The sequence below is a fragment of the Haemaphysalis longicornis genome, unplaced genomic scaffold, assembly GCF_048455015.1.
Source record: "Haemaphysalis longicornis isolate Haplotype H1 unplaced genomic scaffold, Haemaphysalis longicornis Haplotype H1 scaffold_6, whole genome shotgun sequence".
In the NCBI taxonomy this organism is placed as follows: domain Eukaryota; kingdom Metazoa; phylum Arthropoda; class Arachnida; order Ixodida; family Ixodidae; genus Haemaphysalis; species Haemaphysalis longicornis.
Genome location: NW_027526407.1, coordinates 181523654 through 181536252, shown reverse-complemented (window position 1 = coordinate 181536252; position 12599 = coordinate 181523654).

The following is a 12599-nucleotide window of genomic DNA, read 5'->3' as shown; positions in this document are numbered from 1 at the left end:
GTCGCGTGGTAGTGAAAAGTACACCCAAACCGATGACGCGAGTCATCATTGGCAAACATAAACAACGTCGACGCCATACCCGTACTTTTTGTCAGGAACTAGTAAGCAACCTCGCCAAGTTGCAAAATTACCATGTAAGGCGGAACATATTTGCGTAAACGTTCGTCCATGGTTTCTGACATTGGAACTGGATACATCAATAAACGAAGCGACCCAGTTGAAAGACCACGGGGTGGTGGAACATGTCGCAGGGGTTTTATCTGCGCGCCAATGGGGTTTAAATTGAATACTTGCAAACTGCCCAACATCATTGGCGTGTTCGACGATTTCCTGGAGGAGCTGTGTTCGTTGTGTTTTTTGCCGTCACAATGGCGCAGTGCATTTTTAAGGGTATGTTAGGTATAATAGGGGGAACAGAATCTTTTAAGATGTTTTGCTGGCATATGTATTTGTGAAGCATAATGTAGGCAATAACTGCATCTAGCGCCTCCTGGTCAATATAAAGGCACTATCGGGAGCACAAGTGTGGATTTCTTGCGAGAAGCGGCGGGAAAGCATTGCCGAGGCACTCTTCCAAGGGGGGACTACTGTGGTGACAGAGACTATGAAGGCGAATATATTGCTACATGAATGTTTTGTGTACATTAGTTGACAGGCCGTTGGTACAGAAAATGCACCATATACTGCCGCAATTGCCACGAACTTGTCAGGCCACGTTCAATAGTTCTGACGGAGTTAGGCTGAGCAGGGAGATGAGCACACGTTGATGCGGCCAACGAATTGTTTTTTCTTGTTTCTTATCACAAGCTGCTTGAGTCGATCAAGCCCAGAGTATCCTGCGGTTTACGTTTAAGGTGCAGGTTGGGACTGGGAGGAGCAAAGCGATGATGGAAAGAACCAAAAGTAACGAAGACGAATACTTTATCATTACCTCCTCAAAAAGGTGAGAGGAACACGAAAGCTTTCGAACATCACAAATGCGTCTAACTCACGTCAAAACATTCCTAAATGCCCATGCAACCTTCCCTGAAAGTGCGGCCAATCGATCCTCAAACTTTCAAAGACCCAAATCACAAAGGAAGAACGAACCCATGCGACAGTTCTTGGCGCTTGAAGTTCCCAGCGACCTTAGTGTATATCGATACGAGGTTTAAAAGTTAAACGCGTGCTGTCGTATTACTGCCTCGTGATGGATACGGGTATTGGAATATCTGGAATTGTTCATTTTTTGCGATTTTCAGTAGCTGATTTGAATATATGGACGCCTGGTATCACGCACGCGCTGTTCAAACAAAAATATTATGAAAGCCTTTCGACCCACAAACCGGTCATGAAGAAATGCAATATTTTTTGGCAGGGCCCCATTGGTCCCACTTGGGAAGTTCCAATGCGCAGAACATAAAACATAAGATGATTATAGGCAATGACATAGTCTTTTGCCACCACGGATAAATTCGATTGGCTGATTAAACTACGGCCCAAGAACCGCTATAACTGTCAATGCAGATAAGAATCGTGGCAGAAATTTCGAGACGCAGCAGTCTATTTGGCGGTGGTAGTAGGACCGTCGTCTTCTCTTTGCAGCAGGGAACGTTTCATATCTTTACCGCAGGTCCGCTGCTGTAGGCAAAGGGCTTGAGATATCGGTGTGTCTATAATGCAGCGAGTATCGGTGAGCACACCCGTTCAACGTACGGTCATGAATACGCTTTAGCAGCCGTCATGGGGCCATACTTAAGGGTCGGGATGGGGATGATTATCGCAACCTTTACCAGAGATGTCACATAGGTGTGTGGATATTGAGAGGAACAATGAAGAATTAGTAGTGATTTATGTGCATCATGTTGGCCATCACACCACACAGCATCCCAAGCATCAGGCACAGCTGTTTATGTCCTTCATCTTCTGCTTTTTGTGAGAAAAAATTAACTTGGTACAACCACCACAGCAGGGTGATATTGACTCAAGAGATTCGTTCTTGTTGTCTAAACACATGTCATTTGGTTCATTTTCGCAATTAACGGGTGCCAATAGATTCTATTTATCATGTTTAACCTGTGTCAATCGTGTTCTTTTACTGCGCTCATTGCGTTTTGTTTACTAGAAAGAAGCAGGCAAATAACTGCAGCATCTACACTCCGTGAATGATGGTGAGGGTGCGGAGTACAGGGACTCCAAATAACATCCAAGTTGAACCCTGAGGGACATCCGATTTGCGCCCCGACAGTCTTTCGATTTCAGCCCCGAGTTGCACCTTGATTTTTCCCTAAAGGAAACTGCAACTCACGGCTCAAATGGAGTTTTGCTAGATTTTCGCTTGATGGTGGTGGAAGCACGGATGGGCGCGGACGGACACTGGGAGGTCCTCGGTACTCCGCACCATTACAGGCGAGGGAGTAAGCCGTTTGCGCACCAGGAATTACATACTCCGCACTAACCCCTGGGTGCGAATAGACTACGCCTTCGATAAAAATTTAAAGGTGATTGAGGTTTGGGGTCTCCATGTGTTCTAGCACCACAAATCTCCCTGCTTCCTCTGTGGGCTTTCTCATTATTCTTAGGTTATGTACATGTAGAAGACACCGGCGGCTCCAATGAGACCATAGCGAAATTGAGGTATCAATTTTCTACGGCCAACGAATGTACAAAATTCTGAGATTGGTAAATGAAGTGCACACATAGGAGGTCGTCCTTGTGGGAAACCGCGTTATTATTGCTCTTCCAGAATTGGTTTCTTATAGACGCATTATATGTGGCAGTTACCTATGCGACGCCATCATGCGTATTGTAGCAGACTTGCTTTTCCATAGGATTTTCGCGTTAGCCGCTCCCTCACGAATTCCAATTGCTTTTGTAGCCCTTTTCGTGTACCACACTTCGAGGCACTCAGACTGGGATTCTGAAGTAGAGGTCACAGGCAATTGCTAAAGAATAAGACTCAAAATCAAATTTCATTATATAATAAGGCAAACTGCAACAAAACTTTACACGCCCCAAAGTTGGCTTCTATGTCTGGTATGCACCCCTAAAATTTCTAGTGACCTAATTTAAACTCAGCAAACGCACATTAAAAAAAACCGTTTAAAAACACGCCACTTCAGCCGAAGGAGCACATAGCGGAGTTTCGCCATAACTTGTCACCACTGAGGCGAAATTCCGGAAGTGACCTGCCAGTCGAACCCCTGTGCGGGCGTCCCCTCTCCTTAGTCCTTTTACATGCGGCCTCACGTGAGTGGGCAGCGTAATTTTTGCTTCTTGCATGATTACCTGCTTTCACGCGTTTCCGTCATGCAAGACAGTGAAGAAGATCTGTGTTGCCGAAACAGAGAGAGCAAATTCGAATAGTGCCGAGGCCGGCCTACGCAAGGCAATACCCCGTTGGTGAGCGAGTACGCTAGTTGGACAATGGCCGATTTTGTGATTGCGACCGCACCAGGAGGCTCGTGGTCGACGCGACGAGCGCGCGAGAGGCGTGAACGGCTTGTGCAAGGAGATATGCTGTTGGCGTGGCTGGTCGGTGCTTCGGAGCATGAACGACAACGGCAGCTGTGCGGCACACTGCAACCTCGCGGGCGGGCAGCTCTCCGAGTACGCCGCGCGCAGACCTGCCGACGCGATACGATACGCTTTTGTCGCGGCCTGTCAGGGTGCGAACGAGTATGGCTAATAAGAGTGCGGCCCAATGCACGATCGCGACCGGTCGACTCCGAGAGCGCGAGTGGCGCTAGTATACGGCAGACAAGAGGCAATACGCTTTTGTCACTTATCGCGCCGCTCTGGGCTCGAACAAATACACCACGCGGCGCACGGCACGTGCGGAATCATTGCAGTTCAAGCAATACCGTCAAAAAGAAGTAAATACTTTCCGCTGTTGCCAACATTTATCTTACCAGATAAAAAAAAATAATAAACGGGGCACCTTTGCTGACACTTTTTCTTTTTTTTCTTTTCTCGGTCAAACACAGGATCGTTTGATGAGGGCCGGGCATATTGGCTGTGTCGGCGCCCATCTAGCTCTCAAAACTGCTGTCGTGTACCTATAGCCCAGCTCCCAACTTCTCCCAGGCACCTCGCGACGCCTGTGTTTTTGTTTTACCGGACGACTATAGGCGCATCTCAGCACCTCACAACCAAGCAATAATGGTTACTCAAACTCCTCCAACCCCTTTAACGCATGTTTTAAATGTTTGAATTGACGGACGACCAGAAACACATCGAATGCCCGCCGTCTTCACGCAGGCAGCCGTGGGAGAATCTCAACGCTGTGCCCACACGATTACATTGTGTACCCTCACATCCAGCCGTCCGTAAAGGCTGCCCATTTTTTCCAGTTCTGGTTTCAAAATAATTTTTTTGTCTTCGTTTACGATGCAGCAACACGTATTTGGACCTCGAAATTTTGCAGTGAGCAACTTTTTAGGCAATGTACTGGAAAATAATGAATTTACGAGCCCGAAACATTACTTGCAGTTGCCCTTCAATCATGGACTCCGGGTGGTGGGATATTCAACCACTTAGCTCCAGTAATATTCTTAGAATGTTTACACGGGAAAGCAGACACGAAACAATCATGTCCGCTTCCCCTAGACAATGCGTTATGCTGCCTAAGGTGGGACCAAGAAACGGCACGTGATTGATTTTAGTAACAAAAATTTATTAAACCGTGCTTCAGCAGAGACACCGCGTAAACATTGAAATGCATTCAGCAAACCTCAATTGTGTCTAGCATCGCCGAACCAATTAAGTTGGAGAATAGCGCAGTAGGTAGTCGGGCGAGAAAAGAGGCCGTGGCCTGAGAGTAGCGGCAGAAACTCTCGTCTTTTTACAACTGCAGCGAAGGGAGGAACTATGGGGTCAATTATTATTTTACGAAGGGAGTCTTCCCGCTCGTTGTTAACTACATTCTTTTAGAGAAATAGGTTTCCCGATTTAGTGGCATATTAACTATAAAAACAGTCCTTACTCTCGCTACCTTATTGTCCGTCCTCACAATGCACCCCCATGGTGCCTATCAAATCACATTGCAACAACCATTCTCTACGTGGGCGTCAAGACTCGCACACCTGATGTCTTCCGGCACACGTCATGTCGAAGTAAAAAAAGATATTCTCGAATCAGTCCTTTTGCGCTCGGAAATAAAATAAAACGATCAATAATATAACGTTATTTGGCATTTGTAAACGCAAGTGGCCTTACACTCCTACACCCAGTATTTACCACTACGTCGTATTTTTTTCTCATGTAAGCACGATGACCTACGCTATAGAAAACAAAGCCCAACCGCTGAAATTACACTTGCATGAATATTGATGTGCATTATTTCCTGCAATGAGGTCGCAGGTATAACACCGTAACGCTATTTTTGGAATTGCGATTTTCTATTATCGTGCTTACTTGTTTTCACATTTTAAGAAATTTCCGAACGATACCCTAAAAGCCTATTTATTGGGCAAAATTTAAAATCAAGCATTTGCAGAATGCAACGCCTCGCAAGAGCCCGTTTCCTAGCCAATGCAGTCGTTATTTCACAAACTTTCCTAAGAGCACTAAAAAAGCGCACCAGTGCCGCTGTTGGGCCCCTCAACGCGTACGTCACTATTACTGGTCCAAATCTCTACCCCAGTTTGAAAATAGGTTTCTTAAAATATATAGAAGTGTGTCTTGCTTCCTTCCAGGCAAACGTCAAACCAGACATGAAAAATTTGTTCCCTTGCAATCTACGAAGAATGATGACCAGCAAAGTTGGGAGCAGTGCAAGGAATGCACAACACAACAGCGCGTTTTTGTAATTTCTCCTGGGCCACATTCTTTAGTCAATTCACTAGAGGAAATTTCAAAAAACTAAAATTCTATTTCAGGGGACCAACATCCCTTCTGCGTCTTAGGCATTTTGCTATAACCATATGAACCGAGACCTCTCGACCGCGAAGATGATCAGTCATAGCGCGCCCGGCTTTTCAAAAACCTCCAATTAGAAGCGGTAGATCCCAGGAGTCTTGCTGAAGATTGCCTGAACGTACTTCCCAATCTTTTCAAACACACCCATTGAGAATACACAATGTAATTGCGTGTCCTTACACTTGCAAAACGTCGGCGAAAACACACCGGAAACTCTTTATGCTAGATAGGAGCAAAGCGCACTAAATTTCACCCCACCAGGCATTTAACAAGTAATCATAGAACCAGTGGCAGCTAACGTGGTAGCTGTTCTGATTTGTATTGGTGGTTTTTAATATATTGGCTTTATATAGCACCGTAATAGGTTTAGGTCGCCAGTAGAAGCGGACAAGTTGCACTTTATCCGGGAGGGAGTTGCAGCACTGCCTGATGGAAAAAACCGGCTGTCGTATATCCCTGAGGTGCTTTTTTACGACCACTATCGTAGGTGGTGCGTGTTATCTACTCTACAACGAGTTCTGGTCTTCGGCTTTATAAATGACTGACGAGACTTTTTTCAGGCCTGCCCAACGCAGCAGGAAATCAACACTGGTCATGCAAAGCAGCTGGTTTTACACTAGAATAACTGGAACTGTATATTAGGCTGCGACGTTTCTGCACATTATAGTGTAACGGGATATATTGTTTATAACTTACATATTTTCCACCAGCTTCCCAGATATCGACTTCACAGATATCAAAATTCTGTGTATATGCCTTCTGAATACCCCGATACGTAACTTAGCACAATCTTGCTGCCGCAAAATGCACCCTTTGCCTTTGGCTGGGCGCGCTTTACTTGCTTCTGCATATTGAAAGTATGTATACACACTTTGAAGGTTACTTTATACTTTGTTCAAAGTCATCTCTCCACTGCCGTACTCACCCGTGTACGGCTGTCGTAAAAGGACAAATTTCTGAATGTTGTAGTTTTCAGTTGTAATCTATCTATTATCTTACAAGTATTACGCGGCACACTTATGCCGACGCGGCTGCCGCAAATGCCCTTCTCAGAAATAAACCCGTCGCGGCAGCACACGCTAGTTTTTTATTCACTCTGAAAGTTCGCTCTTCGCTCTTCGTTTATTGCTGCCGTAGAGGAAGAAGGCCACCCCTTTACAAAGCTCTCTGAATTTCTTCGTAATATATGCGAATAAATTTCTGAACTTCTTTGCAAGTGTACACCAGAGCTTGCTTCAAATCCCTAGGCGTTATTTTGTTTCTTTATTTTGAGCAAGGTTAACCTGTCAAAAGTCCTAAAAGTTACCCGATTGAGTTTAAGGGATCGACAATAACCACAAGCGGTTATAGCCGTTGCTGTAGGTGAAGTCAAATCTAAAAGAAACTACTAATAAAAATATATCGACTCATTCTCTAAACAACTCTATGCAAACAATTATTTGTGTTGCATTCATATTCATTCAAGTTCAAATCAGACTAATACAGACTTCACTCTTACCATTGTTCTATAAATGAACTTCTGAATAGGGCACACTTACACACTGCCTCCGGCCACACAATGTGATCGTGATGCAACTGCTCTCCTCCCAAGGAGAGCGAAATTGAGCTTGTAGCGCCCTCTGGTTGGCGCTCTTAGCCGGCGCCTTGGCGCCGGCTAGAAAGACGAGAATAAAGAGACTAGCGGCGCGTGCTTGGTGCGCCAGCACAGCACGGGCAGTTCGATTCCAAAAGCCTGCCACGCTGGTACTTTCTCTCTTGCGCTGCACTGCGACTACCGCATCTTTGTGCATCCCGACCTGGCGTCTTCGACACACGTTGTCCTCAGGCGGGACGCTGTAAAGGCGCCTCTTACCCCCTCCTACGATGGGCCGTACCATGTCCTTAACAAGACCCACAAGTCCGCCACCATCGTCTTGAATGGCCGCGAAGAACTCGTCTCGTTGGACCGCCTCAAACCGGCCTACCTCGAGACGCCACCCAGCGAACTCCGCGCAGACATCGCAGGCCTAAACACTCCATTGCTCGCCCCTAAAACCAACGCCCGCCAGCCTCGCCGTCGCGTCACGTTCGACATTCCGTCTGGGCGGGGGGCCCTGTAGCGCCCTCTGGTTGGCGCTCTTAGCCGGCGCCAAGGCGCCGGCTAGAAAAGACGAGAATAAAGACACGAGCGGCGCGTGCTTGGTGCGCCAGCACGGCACGGGCAGTTCGATTCTGAAAGCCTGCCACGCTGGTACTTTCTCTCTTGCGCTGCGCTGCGACCCCGCGGTACCCGACAAGCTAAAACACAAAAATATTGTCCTCCGAAAGTACCAGCCCATGAATAATTTACGTGCAGTGCCGCTTTCATTTCACTAAAATAAATCTTACAAGGCCGTATCGGTTTTTTTTCTTTTGTTCCTTCACGGCCGGTCGGTGTTATAGAAAAGAGTTAAACGGAACGTAAAGCGTGCACATGCGAAGGGTAATCACAAATAAAAAGCTCTCGAAATGATGTGAAAAATAAAATGTTACGGACGGTCGTAATTTCCGCTATCCTCTGAATGACACAGAAAACAATCGATGCACCCGAATGAAGACCAAATTAAAAAAAATCCGAAGGTGCTCAGTTATAATTAAACCTCAATTTTAGGCGATTGTGTTTTTTTATTTAAAAAAAAACTGCAGAAATTAACTTTTTGCAAGAAATAACGTGATGCCACCATTTTCTCACATATATTACGAGCAGTACCTATGGTTCATATTTTTGCATTTTAGTTAGTTCTACTGTTAAGTAACGCATGCACACTTTTTGCCATTTTTTCCCTCATTATACTGTTTTTTTTGTACTCCGGCATCGGAAAATTATTTTATTGTATAGTGGCAGCACATACAATAGTGAACACCATAAAACCGCAATACCATTTCAAAAGCAGTATAAACGCAACCTGCATTTTCTTTGACGGCAAAACACGTTTTTCTTGAATAAAAAACTCCTTTGAAGTATCACTCTTCACCATTCTACAAATTTAAAATGTCCCTGAGTTTTTACAACAAATTCATTGCTATATAATACATATCATTTTCGCTTTTGTTCGCATCGATGTTGCTTGCATGTATTCAGCCTTTTCGATTTGGTTTTCTTTTCATGTGTCAATTTGGCCAATTTGTTGAGATATCGCACACAAGCCACTTCCTCTTCTTTGCCGTCGGGGTCGTCATTGTCGTGAAAGGTGGGCCATGACCCCGCGTTGGATTTTTCGCCATATAATAAGAAAAACCTTTAAAGAAAATGTTTTGCTACTCCAGAAAAACCACCAAACAAAATACATTCAAACAACTGCCTCAAGGCGGTGGAATAAAATGTAAAAGATGTTGGCTGCACAAACGTACTATCAAATACCACTTTTTTTGACGAGGATCGTAACTGCCATTTTAGTCGTTTTTATACGCTAAAGAATTTCTAAGAAAGTTTAGACTAAGTTGGGTCTTTTTAGTGAAGAGCGATTATGGCTTAGAAACAGTAACAAACGGAAAACTTACACTGCTAGTACATGGAAGACAACAACTTCACAATTACTTTCTACGCATATTGATTATGGCCAAGCTTTCTTTTGTAGCAATAAAAATCGTTTTCTGCAAACTCTGTGTTTGTCGGGCGGAATACAGATCCAGACCTTCCAGGTTTAACTCATTATAAGTAGCAGGGAGGCAGTTTGCTCGCAGAAAGACGAGGGGGAATTGAACGAGTGGCGGCCCGAACATAACTGCGAATGCACGCAAAAACAACAAAAAAGCGCTGCCACCTCTGTCGCCGCCATAATTTTTGTCTCGTGGAGTCGCTGCGGATACCCCCCGTATAAACAGCGACATGTCCCCTTAGAAAGCTGGCGCAAACCACCAAAATGTTTTCACTTTAAACAAATTTCAAATCGACATTTCAGACGGTGTCTTTCACCCTCAAGCCCTCGCACTTCACCGGTTGTTAGTTCAAGCGTGCGCAGGTTTCGGCTGGAGCGGGAATATGGTGTGTATGGGAAGGTATATGTTTCATGTCATTACTTATGTACTGTCTGCTGTTTTGGCGGGAACTGTAAACGCTGATCGAAAATGGCCCATCAACCAGTTTGGTTGTCGGGCTAAGTTAGTGCATAATTACGTTTACGACTCGGCCAAGGATTTGGCGTGGTTATCGTTCGGGACTCGGTCAAGTTTTTAGGAGTTTCGTCGTTCCGATATCTTGCCACGGCGACAAAGGCCACTACGATGGAAGATGCAAATCTTACTTTTCACCGCAAGCACTCCTGGGCAAGCCTTCATCGGAGACGGCGTACAAGCGGCGCTGTACGACAACGATGACTGGGCATCCATGTGTCCGACTTCCATGACGTCAGCGAAACGGCATATAAGAAGCCATCCACCCTCAGTACCTTCAGTGGGCATGCCGGCTGGCCGAGCATCGGCATGATGTCAAACCCGCTTCTGTTTTTCACGAAGGTTAGTCACTACACTTCAACTATTAGAACTAGTGATTCTTGTTTTGTATGGCTGGCGTGCGCACAGTTTTTTTGTACTGTATGTGCGAAGGTTCGCAATTTTGTTATGTCACTGTTGATGCTCTGCGGAGATATTGAAACCAAGTCTGGGCCCACTGTCGAGGACCTTCTGGAGCAATTATTTCAAGGGTAAACTAATTTCCAGAAGATGCTCCAGGTTTTTGAGGAAAAGTTCGCGATGTCCGAACCTTCAGTATCAGCGTATTAAGAAGTCACCAGAAAAATGGGTTATCCCAAATAAATGGTCTACAGCTTACAGAGTAGACTTATCTCTTTTGAAGACCACAGTAGGCGAAACAACCTTATTGTGTTTGGCGTTCCTGAAAGCACTAACGAAGCAGCTGATAACCTTCGGGAAAGCGCAATTCAAGGCATATTTAAGAATGCGCTGGGCATAAGTGTGACCACCGTGGAAAGAATCCACAGGGCAGGGAAAAACAACATGATGAGCCCCGGCCCAAGACATTAAAACTAATAGACTACCGCGAAAAGAATGTTGTGCTCCGCAATTGTACTAAGCTTAAGGACACAAACTTCTCCATTTCTGAGGACTTTTGCTGGGGCCACCCTGAATAAGCGTAAGAAGCTCTGGGGGAGTGCGGCTGATCTGAAAAAAAGTGGGACGAAAAGTAAGCTGGTTTATGACAGAATCAAAATTTATAACGTGCTTTTTGGGTAGGACGATGCGAAATGAGAGAGGATTCCCATAGAAGGCAAGGAGGGCAAGCAGGTACAGAAAAAATGACCAGGAGCCAAGGAGGCAAGAGCTTTACATTGTTTAAACGTAAAGGCACGAAGCCTTGTATATAAATCTTCTGAACTGGAAAGTATAGTACTCACCCATAAACCGCATATATTAGTAATAACGGAAACCTGATTCAACACCGACATTACGGACGATGAAGTGACGCCCCCGGGGTACCTAATTTACCGCAAAGACAGGTTCTCGGGTGGAGGTGTCGTGATTGTTTACCAGGAAACCCTCTCCGTATCAAGGACGTCTCAGAAGGATATCAAAAACGTCTACAAAATAAATCAAACTACTAGCCTATAAAACATATGTCCGCCCAATATTGGAGTATGCCTCAGTGGTCTGGAATCCGCACACACAAGTCAATATCGCAAAATTCGAAAGAATAAAGCAAAACGCATTGCGATTGGTGAACAACAGTTACAGTTGGCGCATATCGCCCAGAGTGCTTTTAGAAAACGCCCAGTTAGACACTTTACAGTGGAGACAGTTATATGACAGGCAAAAACGTCTTTACCTAATTTTCCATGACAAAATGGGCATAAATAAAAACACGTAGATTGAACCGGTGGTTGCCCGTTCTACACGCTCACATCCCTGTAAAAAACTAAAGACTTTTCTTGCAAAACGGATGTCTTTAAAAATTTGTTTTTTTCGATAACCTTTCGTGAGTGAAATAGGCTAAGAGCAGACATTGTGGAATGTGCGTCCCTTGAATCGTTTCTATCAGCATTAAAAATAACTCTTCATTTACACCCCCTTGTTCATTTTCTTCCTAGACTACCATGTCGTACGTGCACGGTGCTGCAACGCCTACTGCTCGTCCTCCATCGGTTGCTAAAATGCCATTTCAAAAGCGAATTATGCTGTCAGTGTGTTATCTTGTCGTTGAAGGTAACGACACATTTATTCTTGCTTATGTCTTGTTGGGCCGTCCTCTTGTAAACTTTTGCTTCTCCCCGGCTTGAGTTTGGGTGAGGTGCTGTATGGTTCGCTGGCAGTTACCCAGTGAACTGCTTCCATATACATGTTCATCTATGTTGTGTCATCTGTATACTGTATCGCTCACTCCTGCCAAGGACCTTGCTTCTAAGGTCAGCCGTATTACAGAATCTAAAAATAAATAAATAAATAAAACAGCAATCAACAATTGGTTGTTAACGTATTTACAATGTACGCGAGCCAGTAACTCCGGACCTTCAGGAGCTCACTGATGTTTCGGTGCCGATTCACCGGAGTGATATTCTGCATTGGACCTAAGTCGTCGCAACAATTTTAAATAATCTGCGCTGGGCTCCATGGTCTTCGGGTGTCACGCTCGTTTGTCCGAGCCCCATTTAACCCTTCGTTTGAGACCATGCTGTTCGACCTCACAGATATTTCCCAACTCACAGCAAAGTTCTTCATGACAGGCAGAC